The sequence below is a fragment of the Puma concolor genome, chromosome A1 (assembly GCF_028749965.1).
Source record: "Puma concolor isolate L17-30 chromosome A1, mPumCon1.1.hap2, whole genome shotgun sequence".
NCBI lineage: Eukaryota > Metazoa > Chordata > Mammalia > Carnivora > Felidae > Puma > Puma concolor.
The window spans coordinates 71,576,092-71,595,394 of NC_141667.1; the positions used below are offsets into that span (position 1 = coordinate 71,576,092).

The following is a 19,303-nucleotide window of genomic DNA, read 5'->3' on the forward strand; positions in this document are numbered from 1 at the left end:
TAGCATAACACTCTCCAGTTCCATCCACGTTGCTACAAAGGGCCATATTTCATTCTTTCTCATTGACACGTAGTACTCCATTGTGTATATAAACCACAATTTCTTTATCCATTCATCAGGTGATGGACATTTAGGCTCTTTCCATAATTTGGCTATTGTTGAGAGTGCTGCTATAAACATTGGAGTACAAGTGCCCCTATGCATCAGTACTCCTGTATCCCTTGGATATATTCCTAGCAGTGCTATTGCTGGGTCATAGGGTAGGTCTATTTTTAATTTTTTGAGGAACCTCCATACTGTTTTCCAGAGTGGCTGCACCAGTTTGCATTCCCACCAACAGTGCAAGAGGGTTCCCGTTTCTCCACATCCTCTCCAGCATCTATAGTCTCCTGATTTGTTCATTTTGGCCACTCTGACTGGCGTGAGGTGATATCTGAGTGTGGTTTTGATTTGTATTTCCCTGATGAGGAGCGACGTTGAGCATCTTTTCATGTGCCTGTTGGCCATGCAGATGTCTTCTTCAGAGAAGTGTCTATTCATGTTTTCTGCCCATTTCTTCACTGGGTTATTTGTTTTTCGGGTGTGGAGTTTGGTGAGCTCTTTATAGATTTTGGATACTAGCCCTTTGTCTGATATGTCATTTGCAAATATCTTTCCCATTCCGTTGGCTGACTTTTAGTTTTGTTGATTGTTTCCTTTGCTGTGCAGAAGCTTTTTATCTTCATGAGGTCCCAATAGTTCATTTTTGCTTTTAATTCCCTTGTCTTTGGGGATGTGTCAAGTAAGAAATTGCTGCAGCTGAGGTCAGAGGGGTCTTTTCCTGCTTTCTCCTCTAGGGTTTTGATGGTTTGCTGTCTCACATTCATGTCCTTTATCCATTTTGAGTTAGTTTTTGTGAATGGTGTGAGAAAGTGGTCTAGTTTCAATCTTCTGCATGTTTCTGTCCAGGTCTCCCAGCACCATTTGTTAAAGAGACTGTCTTTTTTCCATTGGATGTTCTTTCCTGGTTTGTCAAAGATTTGTTGGCCATACTTTTGTGGGTCTAGTTCTGGGGTTTCTATTCTATTCCATTGGTCTATGTGTCAGTTTGTGTGCCAATACCATGCTGTCTTGATGATGACAGCTTTGTAGTAGAGGCTAAAGTCTGGGATTGTGATGCCTCCTGCTTTGGTCTTCTTCTTCAAAATTACTTTGGCTATTCAGGGCCTTCTGTGGTTCCGTATGAATTTCAGGATTGTTGTTTAAATCCTTTTTGATCAGTTCGCAAGCTCTTGTTATTTCCTGGAAATTCTTTTGAGGGGAATTCTTCCGTTTCGTCATTTTGGATAGTCCCTGGGGTGGTGCGGAACTGCATGGCACTTCCCCTGTGCTGTCTTGAAAACCTTGAGTTGGTGGGTGGGGCTGCAGTCAGACCTGATGTCTGCCCCTAGCGCACTGCTGGGGCCACAGTCTGACTGGTGTGTACCTTCTCTTCCCCTCTCCTAGGGGCGGGATTCACTGTGGGGTGGCGTGGCCCGTCTGGGCTACTTGTACACTGCCAGGCTTGTGGTGCCGGGGATCTGGCGTATTAGCTGGGGTTGATAGGCAAGGTGCACAGGGGCGGGAGGGGCAGGCTCAGCTCACTTATCCTTTGGTGACCTGCTTCAGGAGGAGTCCTGTGGCACCAGGAGAGAGTCAGACCCGCCGATGGAGGGATGGATCCGCAGAAGCACAGCATTGGGTGTTTGCGCGGTGCAAGCAAGTTCCCTGGCAGGGACTGGTTCCCTTTGGGATTTTGGCCGGGAGATGGGCGAGGGAGACGGTGCTGGCGAGCCCCTTTGTTCCCTGCGAAGCTGAGCTCTGTCGTCCAGGGCTCATCAACTCGCCCTCCCGTTGTCCTCCAGCCTTCCTGCTCTCTGAGCAGAGCTGTTAACTTATAACCTTCCAGATGTTAAGTCCCGTTTGCTGTCCGAACACACTCCGTCTGGCCCCTCTGCTTTTGCAAGCCAGACTCGGGGTCTCTGCTTGGCTAGCGGGCTGCGCCTCCGCCCCTGCTCCCTCCCGCCAGTCCGTGTGTAGCGCGCACCGCCTCTCCGCCCTTCCTACCCTCTTCTGTGGGCCTCTCGTCTGCGCTTGGCTCCGGAGACTCCATTCTGCTAGTCTTCTGGCAGTTTTCTGGGTTATTTAGGCACTTGTAGGTGAAATCTAAGTGATCGGCAGGATGAGGTGAGCCCAGCGTCCTCCTACGCCGCCATCTTCCCAACCAAATTCGTTTCTTTTCGTTTTATACAACATAAACAGCTAATTCTCTTCTGTCACTCTTTCCTTGATATTTCTAGTCTTATCATACAACCTGCTTATGGCCAACATCATCAATTATCAGTGATGTTGAGACTAACTGTCTGATTCTGTGCTTACTTCCCCTTCCCAAATCTTGGCCGTTATTTACTGTGATAGTATTAACCTAGTGGCCCTTCTGCAAGGCTTCACTTTTTTGGTCCCAGACTAAATCCTAACTTTGGATATAACATCCCAGTAGAAATCTTTACAGACTTTAAATTTCACTAAGTCTTAGCCAACATGCTTGTATAGTTTGCTTTTTTACAAGTTGAGGCTGAATTCCAGCGTAAATATGCAATTGGTTAGTCCTTTTGAAGGCCACCCTAATTGGATTTGATTTGAAGATTCATATTATAAAACTCACTCAACCAGACCTTTCAGTCTCTGATCCATAGAAGGATGAGAGGAAGTCAGAAGTGTAAATTCAATGACACTTTTTATTTTAACAGCAAGAAAACTGAAAAGCAATCTGAGAATTGGAAATCTATTTTCTTCATCACATGTAAACTTTTAAGAATCTGCTGTACATGACTAAATTTTTATTTGCAACATTATGTAATTCAATTCACTAGAGTATTTAAAAGAGAAAAGTGGTCTAATATTAATTTTCAATCATTTATAATGAAAAAAATTCTATATTATAACTTTGTGAGTCAAAACAAACAAGTCTTTTATTTTCTTTAAAGGCTTTTCTGTGTTCTGTAATTACACTAAAATTTTCTACCCCTTTCCCCATTTTGAGAATTGTTTACTAACTAGCTAAGAAATTTATTATGTATAAACATAAGTGACATGATATTTTACAAATATCAACCTACCTCTGAAATGCAAATATATTTTGCTCAGTACAGTGATACAAATATGACTATAGATCCAAGAGTAGAAAGAGGCTTACACTTATATACGTAATTCTTTGGAAATTGCATAAAATGCAATCACAGAAATGTGTTTATAATATTTACTTTTCTTTGTAGTTACATTTTAAAAATACATATTTTCCCAAAAAGTTTTCTGTATAAATTTGACCATTTTAATTATTAAATCTCTGCTTTCAGAAGACTGTTCCTTCATCAGCGATGTGCAGAAACCAAAAGAACCCTGAATTAGATAAATGGAGGCTATGGAGCTAACAAAAAGAAAAGCATATTTACACTCCAATAAATAATTACCTGATGCTATTTATGCCTCATGAAACTAGAGAAAGGGTTCAGCTCTAGAAACAGTGACCTCTTTCACTTATCAGTTAGCAAAACCAGAGAAGGATTCTAAATTGAATGTAATTCTGTATATTAAGGATGATTGGGCCAACCCAGCAGTCCAGTCTCTGGATGAACATATGTGCCTTTAGTCACATAGGTGTTTGCTTCTGGATTGCTACACGAAAAGGAAAGAAATTTCTATCTTTCCACTGTATTTTGGGATCTCTTTGTTACCACAGCTTAACCTATGTCCTAACTGATGGAACAACCCAGAAAACCTCACCTACTGTGAGAACCAGCATAATCATCATCATTATCTTTGTCCTCATGATATAATATTTGCTATCACCTGATGTATCTACTAATACACTGCTCATGTCAAGATGATTTTATTTAAAAATCAACATTAACAGCATACACTGTAATGCATGCAATACAATACACGGTGCAGGTTACAATGGGGTTACAATGGTAAATGTGCACCCTGAGCAGCATTTTTGTGCTGAGTAACGTGCATGTGCAGATTTCACATCTCTTCACTAAAGACTGGAGTGTCGGAGAGGAGGCGACATGCCCCCGGATCCTTTGAAAAAGGCCAGAATGTGATTGGGAAATGAAAATGGAGAGATGTGGCTAAAGTGTGGAACCACAAGTTCTATCTCTCTTAGAAACACATTTGCTGCTAAGTAATTGGTACTAAATATATCTTTAGACTAAAACGGACAGTTTCAGTAAAACTTGCAGGCAAACATACCACCCACAGAGGGCAAAAAGGCAGAGGAATAACATGCATCATCCAATTTGTGCCTGTAGGTAAAATCCATCACCTGTTCAGACTGCTGTGGATCAGGCCTCTTCTCTGCCACTCCTCACACTCTGGGCAGCTGCAGGCTGACAGGAGCTCCTGGCAGTGAAGTTGTCTTTAAATTTCTCTGCTATTACAATTCCATTTCCAAGGATTTTTAGTGCAGCAATGGAATATATTAGTATACTTGTATTATTCACTAGTCCTGCTTAGCTACACACAAAAGAGGTTACACTGGATTCAGAGCAATGTCTCTGGGTCTTAGAAGTTTCATAGATGCATGTATTCCTTTGTACAGTTTGGAAAAGAGGCCAATGTGAGAATTTCTCCTTGGAAGAGAAAACAGCCTCGAGCATCTGAGACCTTCCTGCCACAATTTTACCCTCTCCTGAGAAGCTCCAAATCTCCTCTCCAAATGTATATGTATGTATATGTATAGAGGATTTTGCCTTTCATGCCTGAATACACGGGGCATGTACTGCTGGAAATCCCTGAAAAAAAAAACCAGACTTAATTAATACAGGAATGTGCCTGAAAACACTCATATAGGGACAAATCAAATGACTCTAACTTTCTAAAACAGCAAACTGAATGCCTCCTGCACACAGATGTTGAAAATAGAACTTATTCATTTTAAATGCTCACATTTACAATTCACATTAGTGAAATTATCATATTCCATCAAGGTCACTGAAATTAGCATTACGGTGACCTCTCTATTGTGTCTCATCAATCATTCAATATATTAAGTCACTCTTGAGAGCCAGGCCCTGTGACAGGTCCAGGTCGCCATGTGAGGAATGCCTTCCCATTTATACCATAAAATCATCTCTTACTCCATGGTAGGAGTTGGCTGGACCTAAAGAATAATGACAATTCATCCTTGCTTTTACAAAATCTATTGGATAGCTGAGGAGCAAGATATAAACATGTCAAGTGTAACACTTTTTCAGAGATTTCAAAGCCCAAATTAATTAACTGCTAAATAGAATGAGTGGTGTAAAAAATTAGTCAAATTCCCAAACCTGAACAACCTCTAAAGGCATTGCCAGCCCCTCCGCCAAAGGAGAATGCTTGGGTGAAGCGAAGTTCTAACCCTCCTGCTCGATCTCAGAGCTCAGACACAGAGCAGCAGTCCCCTACAAGTAGTGGGGGGAAAGTAGTTCCGGCTCAACCATGTGAGGAAGGACCAGCAAGGAAAGATGAAAGCAAAGTAGATGGGGTGAGTGTCCCAAAAGGCCAAAGTGGGCACTCCAGCCATGGTCCAGGACACGGAGGGAACAAAGACCACTGGAAGGGGTCAGATAGGAAAGATGGCAAAAAGCATCAAGACTCCCGATCTGCAGATAAGCCAAAGAACCTGAAGAAAGTACAGCTTCCAAGTTCAGTTCTGCAAGCAAGTATGCTGCTGTCTCCATTGATGGCGAAGATGAGAACGAGGGAGAAGATTACACCGAATAGACCTATGCATCCTGTGCTTCCTCCTAGTCTCTCCACCCTGGAACATTCGAGAGCAAATCAAACCTCTATCTAGACAAGACAATAAAACTCACCATCTCCTGGAGACCTTTCTTAACTTTTTTTTAAAAAAACAAAAAACAAAATGAAATGAAATTCTTTTGCATGCTGCTGCAGCCTTTAAAGTATTGAACTAACTGGAGAATCGCCAGTGTAGCCAGAGAGAAAGAGACGGACAGCTTTTAATGGAAAAGTTGTGCATTTTTACGACACATGCAGTTGCCTGTGTGATTAGTGCCTGCGGGCTTCCATTTAGCAAAATGGCAGTGACAGTGATGCAGTGTCTGGACCTGGTTGGGCAGTAGGACAGGGTTAAGGAAGAGTGAGATTTCTACCTTTTCGTTCTTAATATCCTATTGTGGCACATATGAATTCTCAAACATTACCTGAATAAATTTTCCATCCTTGGAAAAAAAAAATTAGTCAAATTCTTAACAAAGCACCCAGCTGGTGGCCAAGAAGGACTTTCCAGTTATTGTCTCACCTAATCTTCTCCACAACCCCCTTAAGTATTATCCCCATTTGTGGAAAATGAAGTTAAAAAGACAGAGTAATTTGATCAAATTCATGCGATGAGTAAGTGAGGGGTCTGGGACTGGAATCAGACCTGTCTCCATCAATGACTTGAATTTAGAGGACCAATTAGACTCTCAGGGAGAAGTGACATGACCTATGCCAAGTCTTAGAGGAAGGCATATTTGGCCAAAAGAAGAACAAGGGCTTTCAGAGTTAGCATCTGAGGTAATTGGGAGCCTCAGGCTTGCCTGCCTACCCAGGAGATGCCTCAAATCCCAGGAGTGGTTACTTCTTCCTTTTGTTAGAGCATACAGTGCGCTAAGCAGTTTTCTGTACTATACTCATTTCCCACGTTTATATTTGCTTTCTCTTTCACTGGTGGTCTGAACGTATGAGTTAGTTTTGGGGACAGAAAAAGCCGCATTCTATCATTCAAATTAAACGCCTTCAGGTTTTTTTTTTTTTTTCTGTAGAAGGGCATCTGGATATTAGCATTTCCAATTGTGCCTAGGAGTCAAGAAGCAGATAAACACATTGAAAAGTTGACTTTTCATTATGTCCTTGAGCAGATCATTGCCATGAAAACTTTAGTCCAATTACGGTTTATGCTGCAGACCTAAGGTTCCAATAAAGCTACTAAATTTGTAAAGAAGATTCTGTTTTAAACCTGCTGGAAATTTCAAGCTGGTATCTCCTAGGGTTTCCAAGATACAGTTGTCTCCAAATTGGCCCTTTGTGTTGTGCCCTAGGGCAGCACAGCAGTGTTGCAATTGTGTCTAATTAACCTCCTGCTAAACACAAAATGTCAGAAAGGCAAATCACCAAGCTACAGCAAGATGCTGGGCTGTTGTTATTTTCAACAAGGGTAGAACTAGCTGTTTTAGGTTTGGGGCAACTACTCAGAAATTTGGCAGGATGTTAGCACTTAGTATTAGGGTATTTGCATGTCAAAGATGAGATTTGAATAGGCCTTAACTTTGAGGAGGTTACGTTTTAAAACAAGAAGCTAAGAAAGAAAAAGATTATTATAGATGAATATTAATTTAGAGGAGATTTTGTAACTAAGTTTGGTTGCATTCAAAATTCTGTTCTCTGCATAACTCAAGGTGACTATCATATATCGCAACTGAAATTTTTCTTTCTTTTTTAAAAATTTTAATTTTTATTTACTTTTTGAGAGAAAAAGAGAGACAGAGACAGAGTACGAGTGGAGGAGGGGCAGGGAGAGAAGGAGACACAGAATCTGAAGCAGGCTCCAGGCTCTGATGCAGGACTTGAACCCACGGACCGTGAGATCATGACCTGAGTCCAAGTCAGATGCTTAACTGAGTGAGTCACCCAGGTGCCCTTGGAACTTTTTCTTTATTTAATAATGTAGGTAAACAGGTGGGGAAAGCAAAAGACTTGCATTGCAATTCAGCTGCTGTAGGCTAAACTATGCTTCAGCAACAGCTCCAAAACCACTGTAGTCTTAAATACCAAAGTTTTTTCTTTTTTTCTTTTCTTTTCTTTTTTTGGCGGGGGGGGGATGGGGTGGGTAATCTCTACACCCAACATAGGGCTCAAACTTACAACCTGGAAATCAAGAGTTGCACGCTCCACCAACTGAACCAGCCAGGCACTCCTCCCCCAAAGTTTTATTTTTCAACAGCGCTCCATGTCCACTTGCTCGGCTGGGACCCAGTTTGCAGGAGGTTATATCTCTGTACTACCACAATTGCCAACTTGTTTTCTATTGTTGTATATCAAATTACTACAAATTTAGCAGCTTAAAACAGTACACACAAGAGTCTTGTAGGTTCTTTGGGTCAAAAATTCAGACATGGCTTAACTGGGTTATTGGCTTCTCGGTCTCTCACAGGACTGTAATTAAAACGTTAGCCAAGGCTAGGACTCTCATCTGAAAGCTTGAATGGGGACAGATTCACTTCCTCACTCATGTGGTTTTTGGGAGGATTTAGTACCTTGCACGTGGTTGGAATGGGGGCCTCAGTTCCTTGTCATGTCAGCCTCACGACAGAGCAACTCAAAACATAGCAGCTTGTTTCACTAAAGCCAGGAAGGAAGCGAATGTGCTAGCAAGACAAATCTACAATCTAATAAATATAATAATGGAAATGACTTCCCAACACCTTTGCTATATTCTATTTGTTAGTATCAAGTTACCAGAACAGCCTATACTCAAGAGGAGAGGACTGCACAAGGACACGAACCATAGGATGTGAGGATCAGTGGGGGTCATCTTGGAGTCTGTCCACCACACAGTAAGACAAAAAACAAAAAAACAAAAACTAGTTAACATAAGGGGCCATGCACTGGCTCTTAAAGATACATCACCTCCACTACTTTCATCAGCCATACCAAGTCAAATGGCCATATCTGCTTTGGGAGAGGAGGCATGCAATCCCACTACATGCTTAGAAAGAGGAGAAACAAAACATTTGCCAACAGCCCCAATGACAACCACATTTTGTCTATGCAATAAAATCACTTTGGTCTCTGTAGGCCAATTCACCAATTGCAAAAAGATCAGTGCATAAAATAACAAATTAAAAAAAATAATAAAACAAGAAAATTATACCATCACACCATTGTCTTAACTTGGGTTCTAAAAGCAGACTCCGAGATAAGAAAAAGTATAAGTAGTTTATTTTAGAAGTGATGGTGTGAGGACGTGAGAGAGGCAGGGAAAAAGCTAAAAAAAGAGGGGTGTGTGTGTGTGTGTGTGTGTGTGTGTGTGTGTGATAACAGTGGCTACTGTGGCAAATTGGGGCTCGAACCTTCTGAAAATATTTCTAATGAAATAAAATTCTGGAAACATTTTTAGGAGGCCCGGCTTCCAGGTCCAACATATTATTCTAAGAAGCTAAGACCTCTTGAATCTTATTTTCTTCATCTGTAAAATTGAGGAAATTTGCTCCAAAACTTTTTTTTAGGTCTTGTAAAAATAATTTACTTCTGACTCATATATGTCATGTTATTTAATATGAAATCTGCTTTACTCTGGTGCCTTTGATTGTTTCTGTCACATTAGGGAGAAACTGAAGTTCCACCGTTCCATGTACTATGCTAGACACCTCTGGGGAGACATATGAGTAAAAATCCTAACATCCCTCCTCAGAAAAGCTTTTAGTCATATAGGAAAGACAGACATGTACACCTTAATTCCTCCCCCTTATCCTCTTTCTCCTTTCTCTTAATATCACCCATGTCTGTACTTGGTATTCAGAAGAAATATGTGCAGCAAAAGATGCAATAAAGTGCTATGCTATTTCTCTATTTATCTTCATTATCTCCAGAGAGAAAAGATGCCAACGTGAAAATCAATGACAGGTTAACTGTCCCTTTCTCCTCACAAAGGAAACGTCTTAAATGGTTTCTTAGAAAAATTCAGACTTGGATTCCTTTCTGATTTCCTTTAAATGAAAATTAGCATAGAGAACTGAATTACAAATAAAATGCAGCGCCACAGGCAAGTTTGGACAAACCCAAAAACCAGTTCCAGCGTTAGAGAATTTCTGCATGTTGCAGGCAATGGATGAAACAGAGGGAAAGCAACTGTGTCCTCACACCCTATGCCTCTCCTCATGAGATGCTCAGTGTTTCCCAGGGCCAGGATTCCAGATGTTGAAGTCTTGAGAGTGGCCTGCTGAGCAGAGGTTCTCAAGAGATTGGTACCTCCATCTAGGGTATGGTTGCAGATTTAGTAAGTAAAAATACAGAATGCCTAGTTAATGTGAATTTCAGAGAAACAGTTATTTTTATAGTGAGAGCATGTCCCAAATATCTCACGAGACATATTTATACTGAAAAATATTTTGTTGTTTCTCTGAAATTCAAATATAACAAGGCATCCTGGATTGAATCTGGCAACTCTACTCTAGGGAGCTTTTCCAAAATTTGTGGAGGGAAATATTTTCATCACAGTGATGAAGGAGGGAGTAGGGATGCTGGATATTGTTCATGTGCTAAACAATCTTACATAATAGAAAACTGTCTCATAGCCACATGACTTTTGAATATCCCACTGGACACTCATGAAAACAAAGTAAGTTGGGATGGTTTTAATGTATAATGAGTTTAACATGCAATGGAATCTTAAAAATAAGAGTGCAACAACTATGTATATTAAGGGATAATTTTACTTTTTGTTCAGTATGTTACTAATGGCAATCCATCATCCCAGAAAACCATAATACCCGTGGCAACAGAGTTTGTGGAATTTGAGTCACCAATATATCACCTCTGAATCACTGGTGGCTGTCACCATCACACTGCTTCTATGTGTATGTGTGTACAAGGACGTGATTCTTCATTATTCTTGCAGTATTATTGAGTGCAAGTTCTTACATGTTAAAATACTGTGTCATAAATTATTTCCTTCTATTTCTCTTTTACATTAAAATTAGGGCATTATATATCTTATTCAAAATATTTGCAGAGATAGATTATGTTACCTATGAATTTCATCTCAGGACAGTAAGGGGGTTTGGGTCCGATTGGACCAATACTCACTGCTGGAGGAACCTGGGACCTAGATTTGTCTACCGTGCCACTTGGGTAGGCTCTGGCACAAAAAAGAACTTTGGAGGAAGAAGGACTCTAAAATTTTCAAAGGAAAATCAAAACAGCGTGATTATGCAAACACACTGCAACCTCTTCACCTCCTCCTTTCTCATCTAAATCCTTCCAAGAAACAGAAATTCAATCTTGATTCTGCTTTAAATTTTTTAAATGTTATTTTTTCCTCTAAGCTTTGGGACAAAAACTGCATCATTGCATGTTGGATGTATTTCTTTGCATTAACCAAAATTATGTTTTATGAATCCTAATAGATCTAAATGGAAAAGAAATCAACCCCTGAGGCTATTCAGGGTTTATTAATACTAATACTTCTGTCAGCATAAGGAATGATAGTGTTGATTTGGCTTTTAAAAAATCTATTTCTTAGTGAACACAGTGTCTAACCAAATAGAAGACAGACCTAGATCCTGCAGATATCTAAACATAATTATTACAATTCACATTCTAGGCTATTAAGCAATTTGTCTGGCAATTAACTTTCTATACAGTTCCTTGAACCACTGTTATCATAATAAATAGCATTTCGATATAATCAATGTTGGGATGCTATGAGACTGTCCTCAGGAGAAGGGAAAAAATGGATGCTGGTGACAAAGAGGAAGGACAGAGATGAGCCTGGGTGTTCTGGATATCAACTGCTGTGTAATAAAGTCCTCCTAAAATCAGTGGCTGAAAACAACATCCAATTTAATTATATCTCATAATTTGGGGGGTTAGGAATTCAAGTAAGGCTCAGTGGGGCAATTCTTCTGTTCCACGAGATATCCACTGGAGTCACTTGGGTATTTAACTGGAATTGGTCTGAACGGTTCAGGATAGCTTCCTTCACAGGCTCAATGCCTTGACAAGGAGAGCTAGAAACATGAGCTAAGCTGGACCCTTGTCCTCTCCGTGTGATCTTTTCTGGAGAGTAATTGGGTTGCTTACATGGTGGCTAAGATGCAGGAGTGTTTCCTATGAAGCAGAAGTAGCTGATCTTTTAGGGCCTTGACTTAGAAACTAGTGCAGTGTCATTTCTGCTGTACTCTACAGTTGCCATTAACAGACGGTGCACAAATTCAGAGCAAAGGAAAATTGACCTCACGTCTCAATGGGAAAAGGATCAAAGAATTTGTGGCCACTTAACGTACCAGATTTGAAGAGAAAAAGAAGATAAGCTGGTTGATGGGCACACATTACACCACCACAAGATGCAAAGCACCATGTCATGCAAGAAAGACATTGTAAAAAGAGACAGAGGGAAATGGCATAGCAGAAAATAAACAATAAGGTCAGCGGACGTACTGCTCACTGTGGTTCTGAAGAAGTCTGACAACAGTTTAAATTTACAATGTTGTGAGAGATTACAGCATCACCTGACATTATATCATACTAGCTAACACAGAAAAGTACAACAGGTTCATATTTTGAAATACTGTATGATGGATATTTTATTCCTGTAAGATTACTTCTCTAAAGGCCCTCTTCAGAGTAAGGGAAGAGTACAGCAAAGATAAAAGATTTATACTTTTATCCTACTTGGACTTCCAAATTAAGTTCATGAAGTGCATTTCATGTAAGAATGTAAAAGAGTCGGGTGGTTTAGAGTAAGTAGAACTTGCAGTTTTAAATGAGTCTGAACTTAGTGGAATCAAACAATAGAGGCTATAAACTAGACCACAGAGTAGTACGGATAAAGATGTGATTGTTTTGTCAAGAACTGGGGACGTGTTATGCTCCTTGTACTTTTTATATGCGAATCCTATGGACATAAAGCATCTGGGAATTCTTTATTGATACAACCAGATCAACAACCAGAATAGGACTGCAGAGTCTGTCCCTCACACCCATCCCCCAGACTTCTCAATGAGAGCCATGGAATCTTTTAACTTAGGTGTGTGGGGCAGGGGCAGAGAATAATGGATTTTCTCCATTTACACACAGGAAAGAAGCTGCCACCTCTATGTCCTTCCCCAAATAAAAGATGAAAAGAAAGAAATTTAAAAACTTCTGATCCTTTGAGAATGGAAAGGATGCTGGGTTCTCACTCTATTTGGATTGTAAATAAAATCTCTCCGGGAGTCAAAAAGCCTGGTGTGTTCCAACCTAGAGAGGTCCTGGTTTTTCATCTCTTTTTATACATAAATTCCTAGGAGCTCATCTAAGTGCCTATCTCAGGATGTTTGGATTTGGAGGAGATAAGAGAAGTTGTATTATCCTTTCAGATCAGAACAATTAGCTACATCATTAGAAAAACAAATGGCTACAGATCTAATCCTTATGGCATGTGAAAATGCATCCAGGGGAAGTGAAAGCCAGTATTCTCTATCTTTGTATCTTTCACATTTCTCTGTCTCAGGCGACTGGAGCTTTTTGCAGGAGCACTGAGGAATCCAGAGAAGTTTCATTTCCCCACAATGATATAACAGCGGTTTCCTGACATCTAGAATGTTAATAAAAACACTTGCTAGTCTAGGGGTACAAGTGGAAGTTGAAAAGTCACACATATTTAGAAGTGGCAAGACTAGGATATATATGGTGTCCAAGTTGATCATTTTTATTGCTTTTAGCTACAAGTACAAGTGACATAATCACAATGACTTACGTAAGTAGGGGATTATTTTTCCCCTCTAACAAGAAGTTTGAAGGTAAGTAATTCATCAACGTTCCAGACTTCTCCTGGCATCCGATTGCCATGTTAGCCTATGGCTGGTCAGTTACAAGGTGAGTACTCTACCTCCTGTCATCATGGATGCACTTCAATAATTAAGAAGGAGAAAAGTCAAAGGTACATATCAGTTTTTTAAGTTTTTTTAAGTCCTAGAAACAATACCTTCAGAGAGGCCTATCCAGTTATATCCATTTATATCTTTTTTCCCCATTCATACCTTATTGCCCATCCCTAGTGAAAGGGAACTTGAAAAGGTGAATATTGACACTAACCACATTGGTATCCTGAACAAAACTGGGTTTCTTTTAGCAAGAAAGACAAGATGAAAAGCTATCAGAACAGCAACAAGCAATGTTTCCCATCCCCTGGGCCTCAGGCTAAGGAAGGAACATAAGACTACAAAAATCCCTGGTAACTTGGGAGTAGGCTGAACATAGAGAAGGTTTCTGCTCCACTTGCTGTCTGGATCTGTGAAAGGAGACTTCCTCTCAATGTGCTGGCATTGTCACAGGGTGGATGGAGTGGAGTAGGAAGGCAGGGGTGGTATCTTTAAGCAGGGAAACAACCTAAGAACAATATGGTGGTTATCCAGAAGTTCATGCATCCTTTATATGGCTCTGAGAAGGGCCAGAAGGGACAGAGGAATAAAAGAAGTCCCAGTCAGGGGCATCTGGGTGGCTCAGTCAGTTGAGCGTCCAACTTCAGCTCAGGTCATGATCTCACAGCTCCTGGGTTCGAGCCCCACGTCAGGCTCTGTGCTGACAGCTCAGCACAGACTCAGGCTCTGTGCTGACAGCCTGCTTCGGATTCTGTGTCTCCCTCTGTCTCTGTCCCTCCCATGCTTGTGCTCTGTCTCTCTCTGTGTCTCAAAAATGAATAAATGTAAAAAAAAAAAAAATTTTTTTTAAAGAAGTCCCAGTCAGGGTGAGAAGGATGCAGAAGACATGGATCCCCTCACCAGAGGCTCTGGCAGGGACAATAAACATCAGAATCATATTTCTGTCCAAGATCCCCAACCAGATACATCAGCAACAGATAGAGTGCTTCAGAGGTAGATCCCTAAAAAGCCAATGGCAGCTGCTGAAGAGCTGAGGCTGGCCCATAGACCAGACATGCTACCCCGACATAACAGTACAGAGTGGCGAATGGAAGGAAAGGTTACAAACTTTGAATTGTGTGCCTCTAAATCCTGAATTGAATTTAATTAACTGAGAGGCTAAATTTTCAACTGAATGTGACTAAATTACGTCCAATCTGCAAAATCAAGATCATCCATCTTTCCCTCTACAGTGAGTGGGGATAGCATAGAGTCCCGAGTTAGTTTAATTAAATCATGGAAATATAAAAAAGTTGCACTTATAAAAGTTACACTTAAGTTACACTTACGTCATATATAAATTTAAAATCTATGGTCATAGGTAGAGTTATGATTATGGTATAAAAATTATTGAAAATTAGAAATTGTGTTTGGCCATTTCTGATAGCAAAGTGTAATTGATTAAGCTAATTCCTGTATTCAAGGCACAAACAATAACTGAGTCTTCTTTGAAGAGATGTAGTGCTTCATGCTGGTGGCTTGATTTTAACCACCACAGTGGAGTCTCTGGGGCTCTCTGAGCATGAGACAGGAGGCTCTGCAAAGGTGAGTGAAGCAATATTCAGGTTCTGAGTAGGAAGTCCCTTGTGGGGTGCGAGTCAGGCTGAGGAAATCTCAGCAGTTTGGGGTAAGTTTGGGAGATAGTCCACCCGAAGACAAAAGAAGAAAAAGAATGTTTCTCAGAGCTTGGTCATCACTGGGGAATTTGTAAGAAATTCTCAGAAGGAAGTATTAGGAGAGGGAGATGATAAGATAATAATAGTAGTAATAATAATCACAAATACTTATAACCGCTATTATTGGCTATGAATTTCTACTCTTTGGGAAACATGAAAAATAGTTATCTTCAATTCTCACAACAATTCTTGCAAGGTAAGTATTTTTATCCCCAATTTTGCATATAAGGAAACAGACTCAGAGAGATCAAGGCACTTTCCTAGGATTACACAGTCAATAATAGGGTTGAAACCCAGGTCAGCAGCCCAACACCAAAGCACTGCTCTTTTCACTGTGTTGTGCCTACTGCACACAACCAGGGAAACAGTCTTTGGCCATTTACCTAAACCCTCCCATTCTGAAAATGGGGAGAGGTTGTTCAAGACAAGCAGTGGGGTTTTGCTCCTTGTCCTGAGATATCCTACCTCCCATTCCTGCCAAAAAGGGAGCGGCCGAAGGTCCCCATGCTTACATCTGAGTTTCAAATCAACAAAATCTGGGTGTGTAAGTAGGAGGAATAGGATCTTCAACAGTTTCATGTTCAACAAAAGACTCCTGATTCCTAAAAGATGCAGTCTTCCAGGGTAAACACAGTGAACTTTCTGGAATTCATAACCAATTACATATGAATTTGGGATTTTTCCATTACATTCTTTGAGCTACTCCCTCTTAACTTCATAACAAGTGATGTCACCCCTGGGGGGCCACCAGGAAGCAGAGGGATTTCATGTGTCTTAAATGTGTATCTAGACTGCAATGGTGTAACTAAGTCACATTACAGTATTTGCAAATATTCAACTCATTGTTTTCTTTGGATCACTGAAGCGCAGCATTAAAATAATCCAAATTTCATTTTTTGGTTTATTTCCCAGAATAGAACTCATTATGTCCAGAGCCTTATGGGTCTCTTTAGGAAGACAAGGGCAGATCTCATTCTCCTCACCACAAAGGAAAACAACAATTGAAGATAACCTGTGGCTTGCATCTCTTATATCTAACTTCTTCCTTTGGTCCAAATTTCTAAGGGTTCCCTAGGGTGAAAAGATAGGGGAGCTTGGGCGGAAAGGAGAGAATGACAGTTCAGGATGAGAAAGTTTGTCACTAGTTGACCCTATGCAAGAGGATCCAATGCTTGTGAACTGATCTTCCAAATATTCTATGCTTTTCATATAGAATGAAAATAGAAAATATGTGATATTTATTGACATGTTTCAGCAATTAAATTTAAAACTTTGTGTCAAGAGGCTCTTAACTCAAGTTATATATAACTTAGCCCACACTTACATGTCCAATGACATGGATTTATGATAAGATAATGTCATCTCTTGTGTTGCCCACAAGATCCTTAAAGGTGATCCTGCAAGAAGTGGGGACTAAGCCCAAAATGTCAGAATCAAGGTTGGGCATGATTTCACAATAGGACAAGGTACAGAGTTTTAGGGGGTGAGCACACCTGGCCTTGATCTGAATTGGATCTGGCAGATGAGGTTTACAGAAAGAATTTCTGGAGGAGACTAAGGCAAATTATGCTTGCTAGGCCAAGATCCTAGCCAAGTGTTGGAATACAGCATGGGGTGGCCACAAGGAACAGATTCCACTCCCCTGGAAAAGAGAATGAAAATAACTAGGTGGGGCTTGGGTTAGGGTTCTCGTACAGTAGGACAGAATACATTCAGAAACCAAAGCAAAAGCCAAGGTATAAATTATATAAGCACACTATCAGGTGACATCTGTAGCTGGGTAAGTCCAAGAATGCCTGGAGGTTTCCCCTAGGTACCACAGGTCATGCCACAGGCAGGAAGGGGGCATTTAATAGGTTCATGAAGTTGATTCATGGATGGTGAACAACAAGGCTGCCTCATTCCACAACTTTCATGGGGCATGTGAAGGGCCTCGCCTGGCTAACTATCCAGTGGCCAGGACTCAAAGACAGTACAAATGGTATCCACTGGAGTGTTCCATGCAGTGGCCGAGTGTCAATGTTACTCTGCACATTTATGGTCTTTAGAACTGTTAGCATGGTATACAGATAGAACAGAAGATAATGACCACAAATTTCTATTTACTTGTGCATATCTTAGACTGATTTAGAAATAATTCTAAAATATCTTGCTCTAAGTTGAACAGAGCATATTGCTGAATGTGAAGAGCCAGAGAAACAATTCAGTTGAAGCAAAATTTACTGGTTAGAGGTAAGGACCAAAGATTTTTTGAACCACAGATTTTTGAATACCAAAGTGCTTTGACTATGATAGTTAGATTTATTTGTACAAGTTGCTCACATGAATCTTTTAACAAGGGAGAAATTTTTAACAAGGGAGATGAACAAGAGCTAAGCTGTGAAGCTAAGGAGGCTGAAATTTGAACCCACAACATTTCCTTGTCAGAGACCACAACATCTGGCTAGTGGAGCACATTTATATCCCTCCATTGCTGTGTCTTCAGGGTATGCCTGTCCATAATTCCACTCTACATTTTTTTATGTTTTATTTTTTTATGTGAGTCCAAACTCACCCCCACTCAGACTAGAATATGATAAATGACAACCTGAAGCATTGTAAAGATATGCCCCAAAAATAATTCTCACTCAGATTTTTTTCTGGCATCTTGTTTGGTCCAGTGTCTGAAGCTGTGATTGATGAAAGCTGGGCGCAATGGCACAAAGCTGGAGTCGTGACCACTCAATGTTCCTTCACCTGAGAAAATAAATCAAGAGGAATAGCACCATGTAGCAGGGAAGTGAGGTATCCTAGAGCTATTTCTGTGGCAGGCGGGGGGAACAAGTCATAGTCTCCCACAGAGCTTGAGTCTCTCAACTTCATTTCCATAATCAGGTTAGCTACTTTTCAAAGATGCACTATGACACTCATATGGAGGGAAAGCTCATGTTTCTTGGCTCAGCCTAATATGCTGACAGTGAAAAGGTGAGGAAGGCATTTCCCCTCTTTTTTTCCCTTAGTGAATTGAAAGGCACTTTGAAAATATATTTAGTGTCTCTGAACATTTCTGGGCTCACTGCTGGTAGCATTTACAGAAGCCACCTGGTGATACAGAAGCCTCACTCTCAAAAGCGAGCTTGAGATGAGTGAAAATAATGATCTAAATATTCTCTCCTAACTTGGGTGAGAAGGGAGCTGAGATGACAGGGGATCCCAGTTACCTAGCACTCCTTCTGATGCCTTCCTCTCCCTCTGTACCCTTCCAATCTATCACCTAGCCCTACCGAGGTTTCCTTCTAAATATCTCTTGAACCCATCTGTTATTTCCATCTCCACCACTAATACCTGGTCTTCAGTTCTTATCGGGGGACACACACACACACACACACACACACACACACACACACTGCACTAATCTATGGTCTCCTTCCTCCAGTTTTGTGCTCTCACAGTCCATTCCCCACACGGTAACCAGAGGTGTTATTACAACATCAATCACTTATGCCACTCTCCTGAATCAAACTCTTTTATTGGCTTCCTTTCACACTCCAAATAAAATCCAAGTTCCTCTAACCACAGTTTTAGGCCCTCAGTTATTTGACTTCTGCATCTTTCTCCATTTTCATTTCCTACAACTTTCTCATCATTCATAGTGCTCCAAACACACTGACCTTCATCCAGTTCCTCCTACCTTGCGCTTTCTTCTTACTCTTTCTAGAATGTGCTTCCTCCTGATCTTGGTTCTTCGGTACCACTTGGATAATCAGATTAAACATGGATGCTATACAGAGTTATTTCTGACAACTAATAGATTTTCACTCCCTGCCAAATCTGTAATGTTTTGTAGGTTACTGAATCATTTACCCATTTATTGTTAACCTCCAACAGACTATAGGATCCATGAGAACAGGTATCTCACCCTTGCACCTAGTAGTAACTGGCAGGTGGTTACGCACTCAA

The 19,303-nt window shown here is 40.7% G+C and overlaps 1 long non-coding RNA gene across 1 annotated transcript in view; it reads right to left on the reverse strand.

The window, feature by feature from the left end:
* Positions 1–17,566: 17,566 nt before the first annotated feature.
* Positions 17,567–19,303, reverse strand: part of LOC112861551 (uncharacterized) — a 69,615-nt gene continuing 67,878 nt past the window's right edge. The window contains exon 2 of the long non-coding RNA XR_003223648.2: positions 17,567–18,100. This is a non-coding gene — a long non-coding RNA (uncharacterized LOC112861551). The remainder of the gene's footprint in view (positions 18,101–19,303) is intronic.